Genomic DNA, 15,448 nt, shown 5'->3' with positions numbered 1-15,448 from the left:
TATACTGCCTTCTTGTTAACTGGTTTAGGAGAGAGTGGGAGGAGAGAAATGAAGAGAGTACAGAAAAACTATTTCAAGGAGTTTTGCCGTTCAGGGAATCCGAGAAATGGGGCCATATCTGAAGGGCGAACGGGGGTCAAAAGAAGGTTTGAAAACCAACCCGCTTGTATGCTAAGGAGAATGATCCAGGGACAGAATCATGAGGATGTCGGAGCTGGACTGGAAAGGAAGGAGAAGCTCAGAAGCAGCCGCCGAGCAGCAGCGAGGAGACAGCTAGACCGCGCCCGCGGCCACGGTTAGGAGCCCGAGAAGCAACGCGAGTCACAGGGAGGAGGATGACGGAGCAGAAGGGGCCAGCAGGAGGGTGGCTGTGGCCGTGGGTGCAGGAGTTCTCCTCCAGTTGCTTCAGTTGTCTCACAGACAGGAAGGGAGGCCTTTAACTCAGTGTGAGGAGGCAGTGGCGCAGGTTGCAGCATGGAGCTAACAAGGACAGGCAGGGCACCGGCCGAGGGGAGGTACGGTGGCGGCCCGCGCGGCCCTCAGGCCCGGCCCGGCCGAGCTGGAGCCGGAGCCGGAGCCGGAGCAGTCGACGCTGCCCGCACGTTACCGCCGCTTATTCAAGACGATGCCCCCCTCCGCGCAGAGAACGGGATCCCCGGCCCCACCGAGCGCGGCCGCAGGCCCTCACCGCACAGGCCGCGGCCGCCCCTCACGGGCCGCGCGCTTCCGGTCGGACGTCCCGGTGAGGCCCGCGCGGCTCCGGGAAGTACCAGCGGAGGACGCTGTGTGCTGGCAAGTCTGGCCCTCCGCACCCGCCGTCCACCTCAGAAGATGAGGACTCTGTACGCGACCCGGCCGACTCACCTCCACTCGGCTCCACAGCCATTCCAACGTGGCGCCCGGGCTCGACCGGTGCACTCAGGTCTCGTCCACCTCAGCCTCGAGTCCTCCACCTCGGCTCCCCGAAGGGAGACCCCGCCCGCGAGGCCGCGGCCCACGGAGACCTGCCCCCGCCGCTCCGGCCGCGCCCACGGGCCCGGCGGGCGCTCGCACTGGGGCGGCCGCGGCTGCTGGCGTCGGGGCGTTCCCGGGGTTCCCCACGGCACCGCGGCTGGGGAGCGCACCTGTCTGTCTCCTGAAACAGCGGGGCGCAGGGTCTCCTCAGGTCTGGAACATCACTTCAGGGCGTTCGCTGTAGCAACCCTGAGCCAGTCATCGGTTCTCATCGTTCAGCGCCATAAAGTGAGAGCAGTGTGTGCAGTGAGCGCTGTTGCAGAAAGTGTCACGTGGAGGAATAATCGGGAGTATCTGTGGAATTGGTCAGACGGGGACAAGGAGAGTAGGGAGAAAACCTCCGCCTTTAAGTTCGATGCAAAAGGAGTTTGGATCTACAATACAGTAGCAAAATGAGAAGCCGTGGGAAGGTTCTTTATTTGGGCTCAGTGTGGCCGAATGAGCAGGCCGCAGTGAGAGTGCGCCCCCGCGCCTGGGACACAACAGTCCCCCGCGCGCTCCAGCCTCAGCAGCCTGCCAAGCGGGTACCACAGCAGTCATGCTTTCCAGTGTGCAGGCCCACAGATGTCAGCGTGATTTTCAGTTTATACCATTTTCTTTTGAAACAGTTTCCAAGGGTTTTTACCAAAATCATGTGAAATTTTATTTCCAGTGTACCCAATTTAAATTGTAGAAAAATCCAGAGGATCTCAGATCTAAGACTTTAACGTGTATTTCAATACTCCTAAGCGGTAGGTCAAATTTTATCAAGGTCTTGCAGCTCTTAGTCCAGATGCAAAAGGAAAATACTGAGTGAACATGAAGCAGGCTTTACGTTGGTTAGACAGATTTTTAAATTTGATTTATTACTCTTTATGTTTAAAAAAATTTACAGCCTAGTTGAGGTATAGTTGACATGTAATCAACTGCACATATTTAAGGTGTAAAATTTTATGTTTTAAGATATGTGTTCATCCATGACACCATCCGTACAATCAAGATAGTGAACAAAGCCAGCATTTCTAAAAGTTTCCTCCTGTCCTTTGTAATACCTCCCTTCTCCCCTTTTGGCTTCCCCCCGAACCCTCAGGCAACCACTGATTTACTTTCTGACCCTATAGGTTAGTTTGTACTTTCTAGAATTTTATATAAATAGAATCATACAGTATGTACTCTGTGTTGTCTGGCTTCTACCACTCTGCCTAATTATTTTGAAATTCATTCATGTTCATGCATGCATCGATAGTTCATTCCTGTTATTGATGAGTAGTATTTCATTGTATGAATGCACCACAGTTTATCCATTTACCTATTGATGGATATTTTGGTTGTTTCCAGTTTGGGATTATTATAAAAAAAGCTGCTATGAATATTCTTTTAAAATGTTAGTAATAGAAAAATATGAACAAAATATCGCCTATGAAAGTGGAAGACAGCAAATGGACTATGAAAGTATAACAGGACTGCTGAGCGGGAGCACCAACTCTGTTGAAGTTTGTAGTATTGAATTTAGAGTTAGACCAATCAGCATGGTTTTGTGTGTTTTTCAAGCCATCTTCGGCTGCATGAGTACAGACTTAGAGAAGACAGAGAATTACATTTAACATGGTTAGAGTTTTGCTCTGAAAATACCGCAAAGCAAAAGAGAGGCAAGATATTTGAGAGTACAGGCAAGAGAGTAAGAAGGCTGATTGGCCATGAAGTTTGCAGAAGGGCGTGAGGGAGGTGAGTCAGCTAAGGCTGATTGTGTTTGTGTTTGAGTGTATGTATACATGTGTAGGTAATTTTGTAATTATAATCTCAGTAAATATAGATGATGAATTCTTTTCCTCTTAAGATTTCAACCCTTTTCTGTACCAAACTGCTATCCTAAGAAACTCCCAGCTCATGCTAAAAGAGAGAAATGAAGAAAAGAGAATGGATGGTTTATTTGCAGGCCTCTGGGGGCATGCCAGAGAGGCTGTTCAAACATAGTTGAAGGGGATTCGGCAAAGAAATAAAAGGGATTCACTCGCATTCACCCTTTGTCAGCCACTCTCCACCACTCATCCCCAGGCTGTAAGAGAATGGGTTTGTGTGTGCTTTTGCACTGTTAACACACACTAGGGGGACCTGTTTGTGTTTGAACTAAGTATATTTCCACAATCAAAAGTCACAGCAGATCCAAATATGGATACAGTCTGCATGGAATACTAGAAGGAGCACTGGTCCCTTGAGCAAGTAAACCTAGGTTCAGGTCCTAGTTCACCATACACTAGCAGGCAAGTCTTCTAACCTTGCTGAGCTATTAATTCCCCATCTGGAAAATGGGGTCATATTTGATCTGCCCACTTCACAGAGTTGTAATGATGACTGTAAGCTCTAGGAAAGCAGAGGGATGTCTATCTCGTTCCTTATTTGAACCCCTGCATCTTGCACAGTGCTGGACTCATAGTAAACTCAACCCACATTGATGGTTAAATGACAGCTCAAATGATGTATGTGAAAGAACTTTTTTAAACTAGCAAGTACTACACAAATGTTAAAGACAATCTATCTTCCCTTTCTGACTCATGCACCCTCCTTTCCCCACACTGTTATTGCTCCAGCAATGCCCCTGGAACAAGCTGACCTTTCAACCTAAAAGTTTCCTCCAGGCCTCCTCAGCCAATATGGTATCCCCGAATAGTCAACCAACCCATAGTCAACGGCCACAGTGGTTCCAACATCCCCCAGCACAGTGAAGATCTCCTAGGCCACCTAACGCACAGTACTCCCTTTAGTCTACCAGCATCTCCCAGGGCCACCTCTCACAGAGAAGCCTCCCCTCTGCAGGCCTCTGGGAATATCTAAAAGGGCTGATCTCACAAAAGCCCTCCACAGTCAGACAAGTATCCCTCAAGATCTCACCTTCTCTGGCTTCTCCAGCTCAGCCCAGATCCTCAGCCCCTTTCAGCCCAGGACTCAAATCTCTTCAGACAACCCCTACTTCGCACTCCTAGCAGATGGTGGAGGAAGAAGTGGAACCTGGTGGGCAGCAGGCAAATCATTAGTCCCTTCACCTTTGCCTTTTAGCAGACTCTAAATCTGATGTCATGGGGTAACCTACGAGTAAACCAGGATGAATTCGGCAGAATACTATCCTTGCCAACACTCATCAGGTGAATGTAACAAAGGGGGGGAAAAAGGTAGATGAATTCAAAACCTGACAAGCTCCCATTTTACCACCTATAAAGTACGGATTATAGTGCCTTCTGCACAGGGTTATTGGAGGGCAGCCAACATTTCAGTACCTAGCACAGTACTTGGCACTTTATACACTACTAAATGTCCATTCCCCTCTTCCTCTGACTCAGTGCATCCAGTTGCAGCCATGACCCCCAAACTCACATAGAAGTCTTTCTCCTGATACTCCACATGTGGACCCTCTTTCCTTCATCACTGCAGGAAGGAAACTAACATTTCCCGGGCACTTTCCTCTTGCCTGGCCCTTCTTGGAATCACCCTGGGATGACCCCCTTTTTCACAGGGGCTCAGAGATATCAGGTGACTTTCTCAAGGTCACATAGCTCCTACAAGGCTTAGCTGAGATTCAATCCTAATTCTCTGAAACTCCAAAGTCTACTTTTTATGCTTCCCACAGCATCCTCCTTCTAAAGGATGCATATGAATCAAAATCACAAACTGGCTAAAATGATTATACAACATCAAGAAAAGAAAGTCATCATCCAGGAAGGGCAGTTTACTCAGGGGACATCTTTATCATATTTTCGAATCTCCTTCTGTCCTTGAGTCTCCTGCTCTCATCTGATTTTCCCTCTCACTCCACAAGGTGGCAATATTCAACAAAGTTAGGTGTAAAGCAACTCTAGCAGGGATGACTGAGGGTGTCAACCACTCAGCCTTATTCATGCCCCTGCAAGGAGACACTCAGGGATAAGGACCCTGAATAGCTGGGCAGAACAAACATGAGAATCACTACAGAAGAGCATCCTTCAACTCCCCTACCCCCTGAGGACAAAAAGGTATACTCTCAGGGGCTTCCCTGATACTTTCTTCCTACATTAAAAGGCAAGTCAGAAAAACAAAAAGAAATAAAGAGTGAAAATGGGAAAAGAAGAAAAGGAAAGAAGGAAAAGAAAGACAAAAGAAAAGGGAAAATAATAAGGAATAGGGCCGGGGTTAATGGTAAAGGAAAGCAAGAAGGAAAGAGAAAAGAATGTTCTGAATTTGAGGACCCTACATTTTTAGCAACCCAGGTCAGAGTATGTAGGAAATCAGGATCAGAGAGAGACAGTCACTTGGCCAGGGTTACACAGCAGTCAGGGCAGAGTCATCATTTGGGCCGAACTACCTTTCAGCCACTAGGCACCACTGGGGTACTGAATCCATGATTAACTCCACAGGGCCCCAGGGTCAGAGACTCATAGATTGCTAGAATTAAAACTGACCCCTTCTGAACTACCACTTCTAGGAAGATGGAGTAGACATATTTTTCCCTTTTTCCTGCTAAGTACAGATAAAAACCCTAGACTTTAAAATAAAAGTTAGAAGAAGGCAGACAGACTAAGGACCAAAGGACCCAAGAAACTACACAAGGGTGAGTTATCTGAGTTTTCTTTTTTGCTCAAGACTGAGTGCTGGTGGCCGGCCCCGTGGCCGAGTGGTTAATTTCACGCACTAGCTTTGGCAGCCCAGGGTTTTGCAGGTTCGGATCCAGGACGCGGACATGGCATAGCTCATCAGGTCATGCTGAGGCGGCGTCCCACATGCCACAACTAGAAGGACCCACAACTAAATATACAACTATGTACCGGGGGGATTTGGGGAGAGAAAGAAAAAAAATAAAGAAGATTGGCAACAGTTGTTAGCTCAGGTGCCAATCTTAAAAAAAAAAAAAAGACTGAGTGCAAGAGAAGTTGGCAACCTGGAAATGCCAATAAGCACAGCCAAAAAAAGAACAGAGCTCCAAGAAAAGTTCTGTTCTCTCTCACCAAAGGATCAGGAGAGGGACAGTCCAAAAAACAGGAAAGCTTTACACAAAAACTACTCAACTCTGGACAAATATCACAAAAGAAGTTGCAGCCCCACACCTACTAGTAAAGGCTAAACAGAGGGAGCCCAGATTTTTTCTTGTGCCAGGCTGTAGTAAGTCATTCTCATTTCCCTTCCCCCCAAAACCCCAACTGGTGTGGTGACAGAGAAGGCAAATTGGGAAGCTGGGATTTTCATTCTTGTTTATCAATAACCAGTGCCCCGTGACCACGTGGAGTGGTCAGTGGAGATCACAAGGGAGTCCTGGATTTCTACCCCCACCAGGTGGTAGCAAGGCACCAGCCCTGTCCCTGCTGGGGTGAGGTTAGAGCATCAGAGGAAGCCCAGGGGAGAGCTGGGACTTACACCACCACTCAGTGATAATGAGCCAACATTTACCCCACATCCCCACAGTGTCATTGGGCACCACGTGGGGAACTTTAACTCCCACCACTGCACAGCAGTAATAAGGAGTCTCTCTCCCCCGCAGGTATCCATTGAGGCCCAGAGGAGAAATTGAACTTCCATCCCCACCTGGCAATAACAAGGCAATGTCCCCCTTCCTCCATCAAAGCAGTGTCAGAGAAGACCTGCCAGCACACAATATTTCAATATGATCCAGAGTCTCATAACATAATACTCAAAATGTCCTAGTTTCAATCAAAAGTTATTCAACATACCAAGAACCAGGAAGATCTCAACTTAATTGAGAAAAGACACTCAACAGATACCAACACCAAGATGACACCAATAAAGATATTAAACCAGTCATTATAAAAATCCAGATAGTGTTGGAGCTGAATTAGAACCTACCTCTGTTGCCTTTGCCTGAAGGAAGAGCTTTCACACTGGGAGAAAGAGCTGACTTATCAGAAAGGCTACTGCTCTATTCCTTTACTTTGTTTTTATGAGAATAGGAGGTTGTGATCAAAGTCATGCTTCTCATCCACAAGTTAATTTTATAAATATCTGTACAAGCTAAATTGGCACCCAGAGCAATAAATTGCCTTAGTCTGAAGAACTTTGAATTGATTTGGAATTAAAAAATAAAATAGACAACCTTCATAGAAATGTTTCCTTTCTAGAAAAAAATGTAAGGGATCTTTGGCCTAATCCAACCTAAACTTTCTCCTGAACCATTAGCCTATGAAATAGCTATGATTAAAATATTATTTCTTTAATCCACTTCACTGCCTGAAGAATAGTCCATTTTCCTTCAAAGTAAAACAGCATCCAAAAGACCAAAATTTAATACTTATTTTAATGCAGTTTGCTTCCTACAGATATACATTGTAGCTTAAGACAAGTAAAAATACAAGTATATACATTTGTAAGAACAAAATAATTGCCTGATTTTTATCTTTACAACTAAAAATATCAACTTGGGCCAGCCTCAGTGGCCTAGTGGTTAAGTTCGGCACACTCTGCTTTGGCCACCCAGGTTGTGTTCCCAAGCACGGACCTACACTGCTCTGTTAGTGGCCATGCTATGCTGTCAGCCCACTAATAAAAAACAGAGGAAGATTGGCACAGATGTTAGCTCAGGGAGAATCTTCCTCAGGAAAAAAAAAAAAAAAAGATAATATAGGGGACATGACACCAAAGCATAAAATTACATTACAAATTGGAAGACTCTAGTTTATCAATCTCTGTTTCCAATCAGGTTGACCCCTGAGAAAATCTCTTTCTATGTTTCTGTCTCCTCATCTATGAAATGGAGAAAATAATTATTCTCTACTTTTCTCAGAAGGTTGTTGTTTCAAAGGAACGATGTGCATGAAAGTGCAAGATGCACAGAATGTTACATTAATGTTATTTCGTTTCCTTATTTATGCTGCCCTTATTCTACAAAGGAAGAACTAATATTAAATATTTGCTGCTTCAAAGTTTATTGAATAAATCTTCCTTCTTAAAGAAAGTCTATCAGAGAAAGTATGCCAGTCAGTAAGATGTTTCCTTTCACCTTCAAACTCGTCTTTCTTTCCTGCTTTGTGATGCTGGGGCTGGGACTCTGCTTTGCCATTAGTCTCTGGTAGTGCGGGACTCCAGAGGGAATCTGCAAGACTGGGGGAGGAGAAGACCCCTCCTTCCTGGCTGCTTCTTGTTTGTGTGAGCATCACCCTGCCGTGCTTCTCCCAAGGGCAGCAGCAATTACCTGCAATAGCTGCAGCTGAATCCAGTTTGCAGCGCTTCCAGCACTTGGAGAACCAGCCTCGTCACGCTGCCTCAGAGACACCAGCACCGGCCAGCGGCACACCCTTCTCAGAGATGTGGGTCCTGGGTCCATGGGGCAGCGCCTCCGAGCTCAGAGACACCAGCACCAGTTGAGCAGTGCCCCTTCCTCTAAGCTTCTCAATTTTAATCATCCTTCTCTTTTCAGTTTTTGTCTCCCTTCTCTTGCCCCCAAGACTGAAGAGTGATAAGTCCTCCCTCCGTGTTTATACCCTTTTTCCTTTTCAGTTCTTTTATACCTAGTAAATAATTATTCATAATAAATGTTCTCTCTTAAATGAACTGGTGTAGTTTCATCTCTTGACAAACCAATACTGCAAGTTCCACATTGGATGCCTTGAGACCTCCTAGCCTTCCACCAGCTCTGTGTGGTTGTCACTAACGTGCCTGGGTCCCATTAGGAGCTAGGAGGCACCCTTAAGACACCATGGGATGAGAGCCTTACAAGCAATCAGTTCAAAGAAAGTTCACCTGAGCAAGGCAGCAGGTGGTGATCTGGCCCTTGTTCAGACCCCCTTCCACCTGGCTGTGCTGTCTCTGGGTCCTGCTGCCTGCCTGGCTCTGGATTATGAAATTCCTTCTCAAAGCCTCCGGGTGAACTCCTTTTCGGGCTCTTGCTACTCACACCTGATCTTTCCTCCAATCACGGTCTGGCCCTGCCTGTTATGTGACGCATGCCTGCTGTGAACCCTAGGTTTCCTTTCTGCCCACCTGCCATGTTGGAATGAGTAGAGCATATACATCACTTGGGAATTCTGTATGTTGTTTTCTTTTTGTATCCATGTCTACCGTGATAACCGTTAGTGTTGTATTTCAAGTTCTCCTCCTGCCTGGCACACAGTAGGATTATAGGTCCCTGTCCCTCATATGACTCATTTTGGTCAGTAAAATGTGATTGAAAATGATGTGTGTCATTTCCAAGTGGAAGCATTTAAGAGTTGGTGCACAATTCTCCATTTTCCCACTTTCCTTGCTGCTGGCAACCAGGGATGCTCCAGAAGATCAAGCTTCCATCCACCTTGTCCCTGAGGGAAGTGACATGGAACAGAAGCCCCCACCAACTTCAGTGAACAAGAAACAAAAGCAAAAAATAAACCTTTGCTTTAAATCACTGGAATTTTGGTCTTTTTTGTTTTTAACTGTAGCACAGCCCAGCCTATCCTAACTAATACTTAAGATGGCTGAGAGCACTCATGTCTTACTAGTAATTTAGAGTTTGATGCTTTCTAGTTAAATTCAGCTTTGAAGATTAGGGGATGGTTAAACACTACTTTCATGAGATGGTCCATACCAGTACAGTGTGATGGCACCTCTGGGAAAACGACGCTCCCCTGGGAAACGAGTTAATGCTCTTGTAGGCCTGAGGAGGCGATAATGAGGCTTCTCAGAACTTGGATAGGGTAGTAACTTCCCCCTTCCAGAGTTAAAGTGTAAACCAACACATGATAAATAGGAGCAGAGATAAGCAGTCACCTTAAAAGACAGAATGACTCCTGAGACAGAAAAACTAGTACTATCATTTGTTTTATTCCATTAGCATGCCTAAGGAAAGAATGTAAATTGAAAAAGGAGTGTTCAGAAAAGGGAGCGTAGAAAGGAGAGTCAGAGAGACAACCCCATTCAACAAATCTTTATTAAGCACTCACCTGCTTCGCCCACCACTAGATGCTAAGGATATGGCAGTGAGGTTGACATTCAAGGCCCTAGCCTTCAAGGGGCTTACAGTCAGAAGAGAAGACAATGCTTTCACGTGTACTTTAAAGCAAGTAAATGTAATAAAGTAGGACATTGACCATAACAGAGAAGTACTGAAAGCTGGAGAGGGATAGGAGGTAAACAAGATGAGTGGGATGGGCTCAGGGGATCCAGATATAAAGTTTCAGTCATGCAACATGAATAAGTTCCAGAGATCTGCTGTACGACATTGTGCCTATAGTTAAAAATATCATATTGTGTGCTTAAAAACTTGAGGGTAAATCTCATGTTAAGTGTACTTATCACAATAAAGTAAAAAAACGGAAATACATATGTGTGAAAAAAGAAGAGTGTTCTAAGCAGAGAGACCAGTATGTTCAAACTTTCAAAGACTAAACACAACAGTTCCAAAAATGGCAAGACAGGGAATTCAGCATGACCAACGCCTCAGCTGTGAGAGGAGAGCGGCTGGAGGAAAGGCTGAGACACAAGAAAGGTCCCGATCTTGCATGGTTTGGAAAGCTGGATTAGGAAGTTTGGATTTTGAAGTAACAGAGTCAGATTTACTTTTGAAAATAGTTAATCTGACCATTGGGAGGAGAACTGACCAGAGGTGACCAGGTAGGAGATATAGGAAGAACATCTCTCTTAGGAGAGAGATGATGGGTAGTAACAGCTGGCTGGAAATAAGTGATAAATAGGCAATGGAGATGGCAGGACTTGGTGACTGATTGATAAGGGAGAAGAAAGACATAAGCATGATTCCCAGGTAGATGGCGATGCCAAATGTTGAATTGGGGAACCCAGGAGGAGGAGGAGGCTGGGTATAGATAATGAGTTCTGATTCAGGTGTGATGACTTTGAGGTTCTTGCAAGATACCCAAGTGGCTCTATGGGTCCAGAGCTCAAGAGAGGGGTCTGAGCTCACTTAAGCACTGCCCAGATAAGAAGGTGCCCAATTTAGACAGAAACAAAATCCAGTCTGCAGGTGTTGCAACTGTGATTGTCTTGGTCAGCTTGGGCTGCCATAACAAAATACCATAGGCTGGGTGGCTTAAACAACCGACATTTATTTCTCACAGATCTGAAGGCTGGAAGCCCAAGATCAGGGTGCCAGCATGATCGAATTCTGGTGAGGATTCTCTTCCTGGCTTGCAGGTGGCTGCCTTGTTGCTGTGTCCTCACATGGCAGAGCAAAGGAGAAAGACAGAGATCTTCCTCTTCTCATAAGGCCGTATTCCTGTTGGATGAGGACCGCACTCTAATGACCTCATTTAACCTTAATTACCTCTTAAAGACGCTATCTCCAGATACAGTCACATTGGGATTGGGGGTTATGACTTTGACATATAAATTGGGGGATGGGAGAGTGCACACTTCAATCCATAGCAGTGATAGAATGGTGGATTGTGTTATCTCAGCCTAATATCATTCAGCATTCAAATGAGACAACTAGTTTTCTGTGTCTGGCGTCCATGCTCTCCAAGCCATCTTCTGATAATCTTGCTTCCTGGGGTCTTTAAGGAAAGAATGCACTGGTCTGGCCAACATGAAAGCTTGCATACTTTGTGTACATTAAGTATTGTGGCTTAATCAGTGTGGGTCAGAATGCTCAAGATTGAAAATTTAAGGCCCATTGAAAGATCAGTTTTGGACCTACAAAACTGAGAACCAGATTTTGGGCCTTGGTGAATTCACTGCAATACATACAACCACATGAGACTTCCTAATGGGTAAGCCAGCCTCTCCTAGGGAATATTCTTCTGTACCAATAGTTCTGATCTTGCCTGGGTCATTTAAAAGGAGGGAAAACCACTTTCACTTATGTAGGCAAAGTAACAGAGCACAAAGAGAAAGGGCTTTGATGCGAGCCATTGCAATCCACGTGAATGAGACCCCCCTGGAGTTGTGCAGTACCCAACCTGTGCTGCTGCATACGGAGGCAATGTTTGCAGTCACCAAAGCAAAGTTCAAATGCCAGGGCCTCTACTTACCAACTGTGGGGCAGTAGACAAATCACTAACTTCTCTGTTAATATCTACTACAGAAAGAGTAGGTTGAGAAAAAATATCCACCTCAGAAGAGTGAACTCAGTGGAAAATGGCATGTGGAGCCTTTAGCCCAGTATCTTGCGTTTGGTAGGCAATCAAAAATGACAGCTATTTTTATTTTTAGTGGGGAAGAAGAATAAGGATAAATAAAAGGCACAGGCGGGGCATGGCACATTTTGTGTCAGTGTATAATTGCCACTGTTGCCAACCTAATGTTGGGATGAAATGGTTATTTGGAACTACTCCCTAAGTTCTGCAGGGGTTGTGAGAGGTAAAGGAGAGAGAGTGGTAGATGGAATTCCTCATGAAATGGCATGGAGTCCGTGTTTCTGCCCAGAGGGGATCCATTTTCTGTTCTGATCACCACTTCCCTGTCAGGAAGATATTCTTCCTGCAAAATGCAGCTAAAAATTCCCCCTAACTGGCATGAGGAAACTTCCAGGGATAATGTATATGTTCATTATCTTGATTGTGGTGATGGTTCTATATATATATGTCAAAACATCAAATTATACACTTTAAATATGTGCAATCTATTGTATATCAATTATACTTCAATAAAGCTGTTAAAAAAAAAAAAAAGCTCTCCAATAATTTCCACAGTTTGCCAAACACTGATTTAGGGAGAAAATGCCACACATGGGGGAAGTGGGGGCTGAGATGCAGGATAAAAGGTACATAGGTTAGAAAGAGATTGTCAGCATTTTGAAGCACATGTTAAAAGGAACAAACCTCCTGAGAAAGTGACTGATTAAGACTGCAATTAAAATAAACCTGGAGCTGTTGTTATATAGGATTAAAGGTCCTGAAAAGCAAAGCACCACCCCTCCCTCCACCGCAGAATGGGATAGAAATGACATGGGACACAGCAAAGCCTTAAGAGAAGTCCTCTCGCAGTCTCTGGTCTCCCTAACCCATCCTGCGTGCTGCTGTCAGAATAATCTTTCTCAGAGATCATTTTCATCCCAAGCGCTCACTCTCCCATTTCTTGTAGTCCCCCATGACTTACATGGACAAATACAATACCCACCTTTTCTTCTCTCCAACTTTTCTGATGGGTCTCACAGGCCCACTGGCTGCTCTCCCAGGGCTTCCTCAGCTCTCCTCAGGTTGCATGTTCCTTTCCAGCCCCGCTGCCCTCCCCCTTCTCCCTCAGAAGCCAAGTCCTGCCCATCCTTTTAGACACAGCTTAATTTTACATTCTCTGCAAGTCCTTTCTTGGCTTCACCACTAGATGATAATTTATCTTTCCTTTCATTAAAAACCTATCTATAGAGACTATATTTCTGAACCCCAAATTGGGACATGTAAATGTAGAATTTTGTGCTGTTGACAGATGTGAAAGACAGTCTGGGAAACATTGCTTGAATGCTCAAAAATTGGACTTTGGAGGGCATCTTGATGGTGTACGGAACCAGGAAACAAAATATCTGAAATGGTGATTATATAGGGCATCCAGGATACATGGCTGTGCCTGCCATTTGGTTTTTGGCATGAGCTATAAACAGTGTATTATTAAATTCTTTTATTCATATATTGCTTTTCTAAAACTAAACTTTAATTACCTTGGGAACAGGAACTGTGTCAATACCTACGATATACTCCCAACATGCAGGCAGGTCCTAGCAAATGCTATAAAGCAAATAAATGGCTATGATTTAACAATTTCAAATCCATAATCTCCCTCGGTAGATAACTCCCATACAGTGTTATCATCATCCATACATCCCTATCCGTTCCCCTGTGAACAGCACCCCACACCTGGGATGCAGCTCACATGAGTCATAAAGTGGAGACACAGAGTCAGGAGTTGACCTTCAGGATCCTGTGTCTTTTGCATCATCCTCTAACCAATACTTTAGGGAGGGTAAGAAAAAATGAGGCACTGCTATAATGTAGATTGAGTTTCTCAAATATATCATGCATAAGAATCTCCTGGAGAGCTTGTTAAAACATGATTCCAGGTCCCCACCCCTACATATTCAGTAGGTTTGGAATGGTGCCTAGAAATTTGCATTTCTCAGAATCTCTCAATTAAGGCTGATGCTGCTGATCTTTGCACCACACCTTGAATAGAAATGATGTAGCACACATTCTGAAGGAAACAAGCATATTAAGATCTCTTCATGAAAGTGGTGGTAGAACCCAAATCAAACTATCTCAAGTAAGAAAGTGATTTGTTGGAAGGAAGCCTGGGTAGGTAGCTCACGGTGTGAGTGGAAAAGCTGCAGAAGCAGATCTGAGGCCTTCAGGGACTGAATTTGGAGACACAATCATCATTGGAATTCTGTCTCTCTTTTTTCACTTTTATCTCTGCTTGGCATTGTTCTCCCCTACCACCAATAAGTTTTCTTCATATAGCAGACGTGGCTGCTGGAAATTCCAAATTCTTAATACCAAGTTCCATGTGTCAGTTATTTATTGCTGTACTACATACCATCCCAAACTTGGTGGCTTAATACAATAACTATTATTTACTTTGCTCATGAATCTATAATACTTATTACTATTATAATTTGGGCAGAACTCTCATCTTTAGTCTTTGTGGCACCAGCTGGGTCTCAAAGACTAGGAGTGATGGCAGCTGGGATCTAGAATGATCTGAGGGATCCCTCACCCATTTGTCTGGTGATCAATGTTAGCTGTTGACTAGGAACCTCAGCTGGGAATATTAGACAGAACACCTATCCATGCCTCTCCACGTGGCTGCTTGGGCTTCTTCATAGCATGGTGGCTAGGTTTCAAGAGCAAGTATCCCAAGAGAACCAGGTGGAAAGTGCCTTATCTTTTATTACATAGCCTCAGATATCACAAAACATGATTTCTACCATAATCCCAAACTCACCCATATTCAAGGAGAGGGAACATAAACCCCACTTCTCAATAGGAGGACTGAAAAAGTCACATCATAAAAAGAGCTGTAGTCTGGGAGATGTTGTTGTGAACATCTTTGAAAAATACCATCTACCACACTCCATAACCTGAGATGTAAGATTTTCTTAATTATTGTGTGAAAAGTCCCAGGGAAGAACTGACTAACCTGGCCTTAGTCAATGCTCATTCCATTGACCAATTATTGCAGTGAAGAGGGTGAAATACAAGGAGGAGCTTAGCCTGACTCATGTGCTCATTCTGTGACTGACTAGGAAGAACAGTCAAAATGACATACGACCACTATAAAATAGAGCTTCCCAGGTTTTGGTCATTCTGGACACCAGAGTCTTAACTATGATAATCAAGAAGGGTTCTCAGAGATCAGATATCTATACGTGAAAACATAGGGAGAGGAATATTCTCAGAAATGTGTAAGTGTTATGGGATGAATGTCTGTGTCCCCCCCAGATTTATTTGTTGAAATCTAACCCCTAGTGTGATGGTATTAGGAGGTTGGGCCTTTGAGAGGTAATTAAGTCATGAGGGTAGCACCCTCAGGAATGGGATTAGTGGCCTCATAAGAAGAGACC

The sequence above is a fragment of the Equus quagga genome, chromosome 5, assembly GCF_021613505.1.
Source record: "Equus quagga isolate Etosha38 chromosome 5, UCLA_HA_Equagga_1.0, whole genome shotgun sequence".
Lineage (NCBI taxonomy): Eukaryota > Metazoa > Chordata > Mammalia > Perissodactyla > Equidae > Equus > Equus quagga.
The sequence above is the reverse complement of the archived record's forward strand: the minus strand, read 5'-3'. Positions refer to the sequence as shown.